Below are 10,663 nucleotides of genomic sequence, written 5' to 3'. Positions count from 1 at the left end.
CCTTAGCAACCAATCAGATTCCACCTTTGGAAAATAAAAAGGTGGAATCTAATGTGTGCCAAGGGCAACAAAGCCAGTTCTACGTTACACCAGTTTGATAAATCTCCCCCATAGACTGCTTAAATGCTATGCATTTTGACACATTCTCTCATCTCCATTAAATGGCCTGCTTAAAGAGGACCTTTCATGTACTTTTTTTTTTTTTTTTCTTTTTTTTTTTTTTTAGTTTAGATAAATCTCCTACGCTCCGCTGTGCCCCCCTGCAGTTTTTCCGCTCAGCATTGGTACAGGGAGGAGGAGACGCCAGGGTTTCTCAATGGGCGTCTCCTTCTCCCTGGCTGTACCTCGATCCAATCACAGCCAGGGAGAAGGAGAGATTAATATTATTATTTTATTATCATTTTATTTATTTTCTCCCTGGCTGTGAAGCTCTCTGCTGTGATTGAATCGAGGCACAGCCAGGGAGAAGGAGACGCCCATTGAGAAACCCTGGCGTCTCCTCCTCCCTGTACCGATACTCAGTATTAACATACTGAGCGGGAAAACTAAAATAAAAAAACATGAAAGGTCCTCTTTAAGGTTGCCATCTTGTCATAAACAGGAATTATTCCTTTAAAAGAAAGAACGTTGAAACATTTCCTAAAGGAAGGTGTATTCTAAAGCCTCCAAATATATTTTTCATTTGCATCATTGGGGGACATAGCAAAGACCTTGGGTATAGCTGCTGCCGCTATGAGGCTGACACTACATGTTAACTTCTCCCACCAGCTATACCCCCCCTGCGGACACTGACCTAATAAGTTTTAGCTTATTGTCCATAGGAGGCATACAACCTCTAGTTGGGACCGTCCAACCCAGGGCCCCTTCAGGTATTTGTGTGTGTGTGGGGGGGGGGGGGGGGGGGTCGCTCTACGTCTATCAGGACGTTTGATTCGCAGAAGTTTCCAACTCCTGGGTCTGCAAAGTTATCGAATCTGGTTACAAGATAGAGTTCAGGTCGGTTTCCCCAAACAACCCATCTTGTGCTTACAAACCATTGTCTGTAATCTGGGACCTCCTGGGTCAGGGAGTAAACATCCCAGTTCCACCAGAGGAACTTAATCTGTTTTTTTATTTTATTTATTTTTTTGTCAAATCTTTTAATTGTTCAGCAAGGCTGGTACTAGTTCTCAAGAGCCTCAACCGCTTTGTCAAAGCTCAATGCTTCAGGATGGAATCCTTGAAATCAGTAATGGCCTCCATGGAGAAAGGGGATTTTTTTTCCCCTCCCCCACGACAGCACCACTGAGAGATGGCTCCGCCTCCACGGACAGGAAACCTGTAGCATAAAAAGGTGGAGCCACTCTCTCCCACCTCAGTGAGGTTTCCTGTCCCTGGAGCAGGAGACTTGTAGCAAGTTTTCTCCTAGGGACCCATGGCTAGGAAAGCCTAGAGAGCCATGGGTCATACCAGCCTAGACTGGGTGCCGGGTCTTTTTTTACCTTAGGAATGGGGTTGGTCCGGGCCGACCCTTCGTCCAGAGGCTGAGGACTCCGGTCCCTCAAAGGAGTGGGAGCTGCAGCGCAGGAGAGCGGCTGATGGAGCACACGCCAGAGGGCTGCTGTCCCGGGCGCGCACCCCGTGTGGGCTGCAGACTGAGTCAGGCGCGCCGGAGCGCCAAACCGGAAGTCACAGGAATGACGTCAGGTAAGACGTGCGTTCCACAGATGGGTTCCGGTCAGGTGACCGGAAATAAAAGACTGTCAGTTTCGGCGTTCTCGGAGTGCAGACACCATTGAGGTCTGCTGTGAATGTTCACTGCTAACTCTGGGCCATCAGTTTTCTCCTTCTCTAGTGAATAACGTTTTTCAGCAGCGGATCAGAAGAGGGTGAGAGACATGTCCAGACGGTTACAGGCACAGCGCTCCCAGGGAACATGTGGAACTCTCCAAGGAGAGGTGCTGTTCCCTGCGGCATATTGAATGTTATCCTCTATGCCTCCAGGAATATTATGGAAGAGGACAAGAGACCAGAAGAAACAGAATCGGAAAAGCAGACGCCGGTATAAAAGAGCTTCTGAGGGGGTAAGACACAAGGATTTAATGAGGATACTGATATATGTTCTTCATATCTATTATTTGGTTTTTTTAGATGGCACCTAAAAAAGCTGTGTCAAAAAAGAAAAATAAGGAATGTGCATTGTGTAGATGCCCCTTGTCTACTTCGTATACCAAAAAATTATGTCAGGATTGTATTGAGAAGACCCTGGCGGAAGAATCCCCAAATTTCATGAAGGACATTAGGGAGTTGATTAAATCGGAAGTTAAGGAATCCCTTAAAACATCTAAAAAATCAGTAGAGAAGACAGATTCAGAGGTGGAATCTATAGGCGTTAGTGAGGAAAATAGGGATGAGGTCGGAAGATTCATCCTTCGCGGAAGAGGATGCAGGAGAAAAAATTTCTATTCCCTGTAACAGATACGGAAAAATTGCTTAAAACTATTAGGGCTACACTAGAGCTTGAAGACGTCAGGGAGGACAGGTCTATGGCGGACACAGTCTTTGAGGGATTGCGTGAAAAGAAAAGAAGATGTTTCCACTTCATCACCACGACGGCTACAAGGAGATTGACCCCTGACCTCTGTAGGGGCAGGAACAGAGAGAGGGTTTAAATCCCCCCCTCCCACCACCAGCACCAGTGTTTCCTGTCCCTACAGAGGACAGGGGCAGAGAGAGTCTCCCTGCGGGGAGATGAAGATGAAAGCGGAACTTCCTGACACCTACCGGGTGTTCCCCCTGCCCTCCTGCGGTCTTCGTACTAACGCTGGGCAGGGGCGAAGGAGGGAGGCCTCGCTCCATTATTATATGTGAGCCTGCTCCCGGTCGCGATCTCCCGCCGGGCCTGTTTGGCTATCGCCGGGTGCGCGCCTAAGCGCTTCAGGATAACGGCCGTCGTCACTTCCGGGTGCCGGGGGAAGTGACGTCATTCAGAAGCGTCTCCGAGTCAAATTTTCGCGCGCAGCAGCGCCGAATGTCTCAGTGTACCGGCGTACATCGGAGCCAGCGTGCAGTCATGTCGGCTGAACCCCGCTCCCCTGGAGACCCTTCTGTGCCGCCTGTAGTAAGTCCCCTGTGGGGAAGCGCTTCTTCCTTTACCCTGTTACTTGTCTATACACTGTACCAGGTTGCTTGTTCCTCCTCCTCCACATCTCTGGCTTGGGGCTCCTGCTGTTAGCATGTGTACTTACCATAGCTAATAAGGGTTGTTCTCCCCAGGTCACTAAGGAGGCTCAGAAAAAGATCAAAAAACAGTCCAAATGTGTCTCCTGCCTCAAACGGCTACCGGACGACTACCGTAAAAAGCTTTGTAAGGACTGCATATCTAATGTGATCGCCGAGGAACAGCCTTCTTTCCTTAAAGATCTAAGGTCCATGATCCATGAGGAAGTTAAAACCTCCTTATCCCAGATGCCTCTATCTAGGGATGCACCCCCTTCAAAAAGACATAGGGGCCCTTCCCCTTCCCTATCTGATCCAGAGATTATAGAGGAGGAGGCCTCGTCCTCCAGAACACGGGAGGACGAGGCGGTCTCCTCTGATCTTGAGACTTCAGAATCAGATCAAAGATTCTGCTTCTCCTTGGACGAGATGCCAGACCTGCTAAGGGCAGTCCGGGCCACTATGGGGGTCGAAGAAACCCCTAAAGCACACTCAGTCCAGGATGAGATGTTTGGGAGACTCAGGGTTAAAAAAACCCGGGTGTTCCCAATCAATGAGAACATACGGGATATGGTGCTGGACGAGTGGTCCAACCCAGAAAAGAGGTTGGGGGTGTCCAGGTCCTTTAAAAACCGGCTGTTGTTTGACACGGACGAAGTTAAAATCTTCAGTGAAACACCGAAAATCGATATTCAGGTCGCAAAGGTCAATAAAAAGACTGCCTTGCCCTTTGAAGACACCTCTCAACTGCGTGATCCCATGGACAGGAAGGCAGATAGCCTCTTAAAAAAATCATGGGAAGCAGCGATGCTTATCTTAAAAACAAACATCGCAGCTACCTCAGTTGCAAGATCCATGAAACTGTGGCTAGAGGAACTGGAATCTCGTATCAGAGATAATACTCCTAGGGATGAGATCTTGAGATCCCTCCCCCTGTTAAAATCCGCCACAGCATTTATGGCTGACGCCTCAGCGGAATCGGTCAGATTCGCTGCAAAGGACGCGGGACTCTCCAATGCGGCCCGTCGCGCCCTATGGATGAAAAGCTGGTCGGGCGACAACACATCAAAGATGAAGCTTTGCTCCATCCCGTTCTCAGGGGAATACGTCTTTGGCCCTGTCCTAGACCGTATCCTGGAGAAAGCGGCTGACAAGAAAAAGGGATTCCCAGAAGAGAGACCCTACAAAAGGAAATATCCCTTTCGGGCCCCCACTAGCCAGAACAATCCCTTTAAGGGTAAAGGGAAGTCAGGACGCTGGAGTTACCCCAAAGGGGGCAGGGGTAGGAATAACCCCTCCTCCTCCCAGAGTAAACCCTCGGATAAACAATGACGTCAGAGTGGGGGGGAGATTGAAGAATTTTCTGACTCCTTGGGAGTCCATTACCCCGAACCCTTGGGTCCGGGACATCATAAGATCCGGGTACCGGATCGAACTCTCTTCATCTCCCCCAAACCGCTTCATTGTTACCAACCCACATTCCCCCAAAGTACGCGGAAAGATTCTGGAAGGAATTCAAAGCCTTCTGGCAACGGACGTAATAGTACAAGTCCCGCCAACACAGCAAAAACAAGGTTTCTATTCAAACCTGTTTTTGGTAGAGAAAAAAGAAGGCTCTTTCCGTACAATCATAAATCTGAAAGCCCTGAACAAATTTGTCATCTATCGAAAGTTCAGGATGGAATCCCTGAAATCCCTGATTCCGTTGATAAAGAGGAATGCCCTGATGTGCTCAGTAGACCTTCAGGACGCATACTATCACGTCCCAATTCATCCAGAGTCACAAAGGTTCTTGAGGTTCGCCATCCAGGACCACAAGAGGGTAACCCGTCACTACCAGTTTACGGCCCTTCCCTTTGGGATATCATCTGCACCCAGAGTGTTTACAAAGCTGGTAGTCGAGATGATGGCCTTCTTGAGACACAAAGGACTGGTGATCATACCGTACCTGGACGATTTCCTCCTAATTGGCAATTCAGAGAAAGAACTCAGAACAGACCTACAAACCTTTCTGTCTCTCGTTCAGGATCTGGGTTGGTTGGTGAACTTGAAGAAATCAAACCTGGTGCCCTCCAGCACTATCCAGTTCCTGGGTGTTATCCTGGATTCCCGAACACAACATACCTTCCTTCCGCCAGACAAGGTCAGAAACCTTCAATTAAAGGTCCGACGATTCCAGCACAGGAGGTCCTGTCCTATAAGAGAAGCTATGAGCCTCCTAGGTCTTCTCTCGTCCTGCATCACGTCCGTCCCATGGAGCCAGTCCCACTTCAGATCCCTCCAGTCGTGGATCCTCAGAGCTTGGAACAGACAGCAGGCCTCCTTGGATCAGAAGGTCCTGATCCCTCTGGCAGTAAAAACCTCCCTAGATTGGTGGAAAAACACAAGCAATCTGTCCTTGGGGGTCGTTTGGGAGAAAATCCCCTACATTCAGGTGCTTACAGACGCAAGCGAGAAAGGATGGGGAGCGAAAGTGGGAGACCGTTGGTGTCAAGGTTCCTGGACCCCAACTATCCGCTCTCAGTCCTCCAATTTCAGGGAAATAGAAGCAGTCTGGAAAGCCCTGAAAACCGCAGAGATACTTCTGAGGGGTCAACACGTAAAGATTCTTTCAGACAACACGACGACGGTGGCGTACCTATCTCACCAGGGAGGCACGAGATCGGAGAAACTGATGTCTATCACAAAGAAGATTTTCAACTGGGCAGAATCCCACGTGAATTCCATCTCCGCAATCCACTTAAAAGGGATACTGAACGTGGAAGCGGACTATCTCAGTCGCCAGTCGATAGACCAGACAGAATGGTCCTTGAATCCAGAAGTGTTCCAGCTACTGGCAGAAAGATGGGGCACTCCACAGGTGGATCTGTTCGCATCCAAAAGAAACGCAAAGGTACCGACGTTCTGTTCGTTAAAACCCACGGGACTATCCCTGGGCGTTGGATGCGCTCACAATTCGTTGGGACTGGGATCTCAGTTATGCGTTCCCACCATTGCCTCTACTTCCCAGGATAATCCAGAAACTCTACCTAGAAGATACGACACTAATCCTGATAGCTCCCTATTGGCCAAAAGGAGCTGGTTCCCTGCTCTAAGGAATCTATCAGTAGAGGACCCATGGCCTCTTCCTGCCAGGAGGGACCTGCTTCACCAAGGCCCAATACTACACCCAAACCCAAGCTTCCTCAAGTTGTCAGCTTGGATCCTGAGGTCCAGAAGTTGAGGTCACAGGGGCTTTCGGACCAAGTGATAACTACCCTTAAAGCGAGTAGGAAGAAAGTTACCTTCTCAATTTATCTAAAAATTTGGAAGAGATTCTGTACATGGATGGGGAACCCGGCCCCAAACTTAGAGCCGCCCAATTTCTTGAAAATCTTGGACTTCCTCCAGCAGGGACTTGAACTAGGTCTCAGACCCTCTACCCTAAAGGTACAGGTCTCGGCACTAGCCTGCTTCTTTGATCGAGATATAGCCAGTCATCACTGGATCAGGAGATTCATGAAAGCTGCCTCCCGTCTACGCCCCTCTCTAAAATCTAGGATCCCCAGCTGGGACCTTAACGTGGTACTCACTGGCTTAACTCTCGCTCCATTTGAACCCCTATTTGATTGTTCCATCAAACATCTGTCGTTTAAAACTGCTTTCTTGGTGGCCATCACGTCCGCAAGAAGGATAGGCGAGATCCAAGCATTATCGATACAGGAACCCTATCTCCGTATCACCGATGATAGGATTATTCTTAAATTGGATCCGGGTTTCTTGCCTAAGGTAGTATCGGATTTCCACCGTAACCAGGAGATAGTCTTACCCTCCTTTTGCAATAATCCCTCTAACGATAGGGAATCTAACTTCCACTCTCTAGACGTAAGACGCTCTGTCTTACGGTATCTTGAAGTGTCAAAAGGTTTCCGTAGATCAAATAACCTGTTTGTCCTCTTCTCGGGGAAGAATAAGGGTCTAAAAGCCTCCAGATCCTCTCTAGCACGGTGGATAAAAGACTCCATTTCCATTTCTTACGAGTCCCAAGACCTGTCTTGCCCCTCAAATTTAAGAGCTCACTCTACCCGGGCCATGTCCTCCTCCCAGGCAGAACGGGCCGGAGCTTCCCTTGAAGACATTTGTAAAGCCGCTACGTGGTCTAACATCCACACCTTTACAAAACACTATAGGTTAGACCTATCTAGCTCAGACTTGTCTTTTGGACGGAAAGTCCTTCAGGCGGTCGTCCCCCCCTAAGCTATAATTTTTTATATCTCCTTGTAGCCGTCGTGGTGATGAAGTGGAAAGCCGGAATTAGACTTACCGGTAATTCAATTTCCACGAGATCACCACGACGGCACATATATTCCCTACCCTTCTTTTGCGTTACCTGGGAGGTTATGAAGGAATACCCTCTTGGTTTATTATGTTTGTTCTCACCACTTTTTCTGTCTCTGTAATTTTGGACACACTGGTGCTGGTGGTGGGAGGGGGGGATTTAAACCCTCTCTCTGTTCCTGCCCCTACAGAGGTCAGGGGTCAATCTCCTTGTAGCCGTCGTGGTGATCTCGTGGAAATTGAATTACCGGTAAGTCTAATTCCGGCTTTTCCTTTACATAAGAGTATATCAGCCTTAATAGAAAAGGAATGGAAGAAGCCAGACAAAAAAGCCTTTGTTAGCAAAAATTTTAAGAGGAAGTACCCCTTTGAGGAGGAGGCTACTACATCATGGGATAAAGCACCTAAATTGGACGTGGCTATTTCTAAAGTTTCCAGGAGATCTTCTTTACCATTTGAAGATATGGGATTTTTAAAGGACCCACTAGATAAAAAAAATAGACTCTTGTCTCAAAAATATTTGGGAAGCATCTACAGCTTCCTTCAGACCAAACATAGCAGCGACAGTTACGGACAGGTCCTTAGCCTTGTGGCTTGAGACTAGAGGGACAGTTAAGGGACAAGTGTCCTAGGGATCAGATTTTAAATTCATTGCCAACCTTGCAGAAGGCGGCGGATTTCTTATCCGATGCTTCGGTTGAGGCGGTTCGATTGTCAGCCAGATCTGCTTCCACTTCAAACTCTGCCCGTAGAGCCCTTTGGCTAAAGAACTGGAGGGGAGGAGACATGGCCTCTAAACAACGCTTGTGTAGTATTCCCTGTCAGGGACAGTTTTTGTTTGGCCCAGAGCTGGATTCCCTCCTAGAAAAAGCAGCAGATAGAAAAAAGAGTGCCTCAGGAATCCTCCTTCTCACAATTTAGACCTTTCAGACGTCCCTTTCAGAACGTTTCCAGGTTTCAGGGAAAGAGACAGTCGGGGAACAGAGATCAATTTCCCAGACCCAGGGGGTCAGGCGGTAGGGGCTTCATATTCGGAAGTTCCTCCTCCTCCTCCTCCTCCCAGAAGGACAAGTTGTCAAAAAAATGACGCCAGACTACAGGTAGGAGGGAGACTAAAATTCTTTCCCTCTGCCTGGAGAGAAATTGCAGGAAAATGGGTGACCGATATCGTAACAGAGGGCTTAAAACTGCAGTTCAGAGGACATTGTCCACAAAGATTTGTGGTTACAAAGAAAAATTTGTCAAGGGAGGCGGATCAGCTGATGGAGAAAAAGTTGTTAGTACCTGTACCAAGGGCAGAGCGGGGGAAGGGCTTCTACTCAACTCTGTTCTTGGTCAAAAAACCGGACTGCTCCTACCGGACAATTATACATTTTAAAACAATTAAACAAATCTCTGGTTATAAAGAAATTCAAGATGGAAACCATAAAGTCTGCAATTCATTTCGTTTTTCAGGGATGTTTCATGGCGGTGTTAGATTTGAAAGACTACCTATTATGCAGAGTGTGTTTGGCGTGCATGCTGTACCTGCGCTCCCTACATATCCCGATGCATCCCCTCTTCCAAAAATTTCTGAGGGTGGCGGTTTCAGAGAACAGGGGAACCAGACACCTACAGTTTCAGGCCATGCCCTTTGGCCTGTCGACTGCTCCAAGAACCTTTACCAAGGTGATGGCAGAGGTAGTGCCTTTTATTCGGAAGGAAGATATTCTGTTTCTACCCTATCTAGACGACTTCCTGATTATAGCAAAGTCACGGGAGAGATGTCGGAATTCCGTCCAAACAGTAATTCACATCCTGGAGCATCTGGGCTGGATAATCGATATAAAGAAATCCAGGTTAGAACCCAGCACAAGCCAGACATTCTTAGGGTTACAGCTGGACTCCGTGCAACAAAGGACCTTTCTTCCATCAGAAAAGATAGACAGAATCCAGAACGAAGCCCGGAGAGCTCAGGAAAATCTGAGTATGTCAGTCCGAAAAGCGATGTCCCTACTAGGATTAATGACTGCCTGTATTCCAGCGGTACGATGGGCACAGTTTCATTCAAGACAGTTGCAGGGGGAGATATTGGACACAACAAGACGAAGGGAAATCACCTTGGACTCCCAGATGAATCTCAGCCGGAAAACTCTTATCTACCTCAACTGGTGGTTGGAGGTAAAAAATTTAGACCAGGGTATCCCGTGGAATTGCCCCGATCCAGTAGTGATTACGACAGATGCCAGCCCATGGGGGTGGGGCGCACATTTTCGGGGTCAGTTGAGGCAGGGAAACTGGTCCCCGTTACAGAGACAATTCTCTTCCAACAGAAAGGAATTGAGAGCAGTATTACTAGCCTTAAGGACAGCCCTTCCAGAGCTACAGCACCAGCATGTCAGGATCATGTCAGACAACAGAACGGTGGTGTCATACCTAAACCGTCAGGGAGGTACCAAATCCCGATCTTTAATGAGGGAAACAGAGATGATATTCTCAGAGATAGAAGTTCGTTAAACTCGCATATCCGCTCTGCATATAAAGGGGGAGGAGAATGTCCAGGCCGACTTTTTAAGCAGTCATCGTTTGAGACCGGGAGAGTGGTCCCTAGACCCATCAATATTTGCGAAGATAGTGGAATTATGGGGTGTACCGGAAATAGATCTTTTTGCCACCAGGGAGAACAGGCAGGTGGGAAGGTTCTTCTCTGTCCTTACGAATCCCCATTTGGGGTGGATGCCTTCCTCCTAGAATGGAAATTTCATCTGGGATATGCCTTTCCCCCTCTTCAGCTCCTTCCCAGAGTTCTCAAGAAAATAAGGGAGGAGAAATCGGACATGATAGTAATCGCCCCCTTTTGGCCAAGGAGGGCATGGTTCTCTCTTCTCAGGTCCATGTCGGTAAAAGAACCGTGGGTTCTTCCCGAGATTCCGAATCTCCTGAGACAGGGCCCAGTAATGCACCCAGAGGTAGAATCCTTGCATCTTACGGCATGGAGATTGAAAGGGCACACTTAATTAAGGAGGGATTCTCTGAAGCACTAATTTCTACAATTCTCAAAAGCAGGAAAAACGCGACTAACACTATTTCTCGCCCAGTTTCCTTGGGGGACACAGAAGACCTTGGGTATAGCTCATCTCCATAGGAGGCGTGACACTAAGTGAAGACT

Source organism: Bufo gargarizans, chromosome 4, assembly GCF_014858855.1.
Source record: "Bufo gargarizans isolate SCDJY-AF-19 chromosome 4, ASM1485885v1, whole genome shotgun sequence".
NCBI lineage: Eukaryota > Metazoa > Chordata > Amphibia > Anura > Bufonidae > Bufo > Bufo gargarizans.
This window is presented reverse-complemented; position numbering follows the sequence as displayed.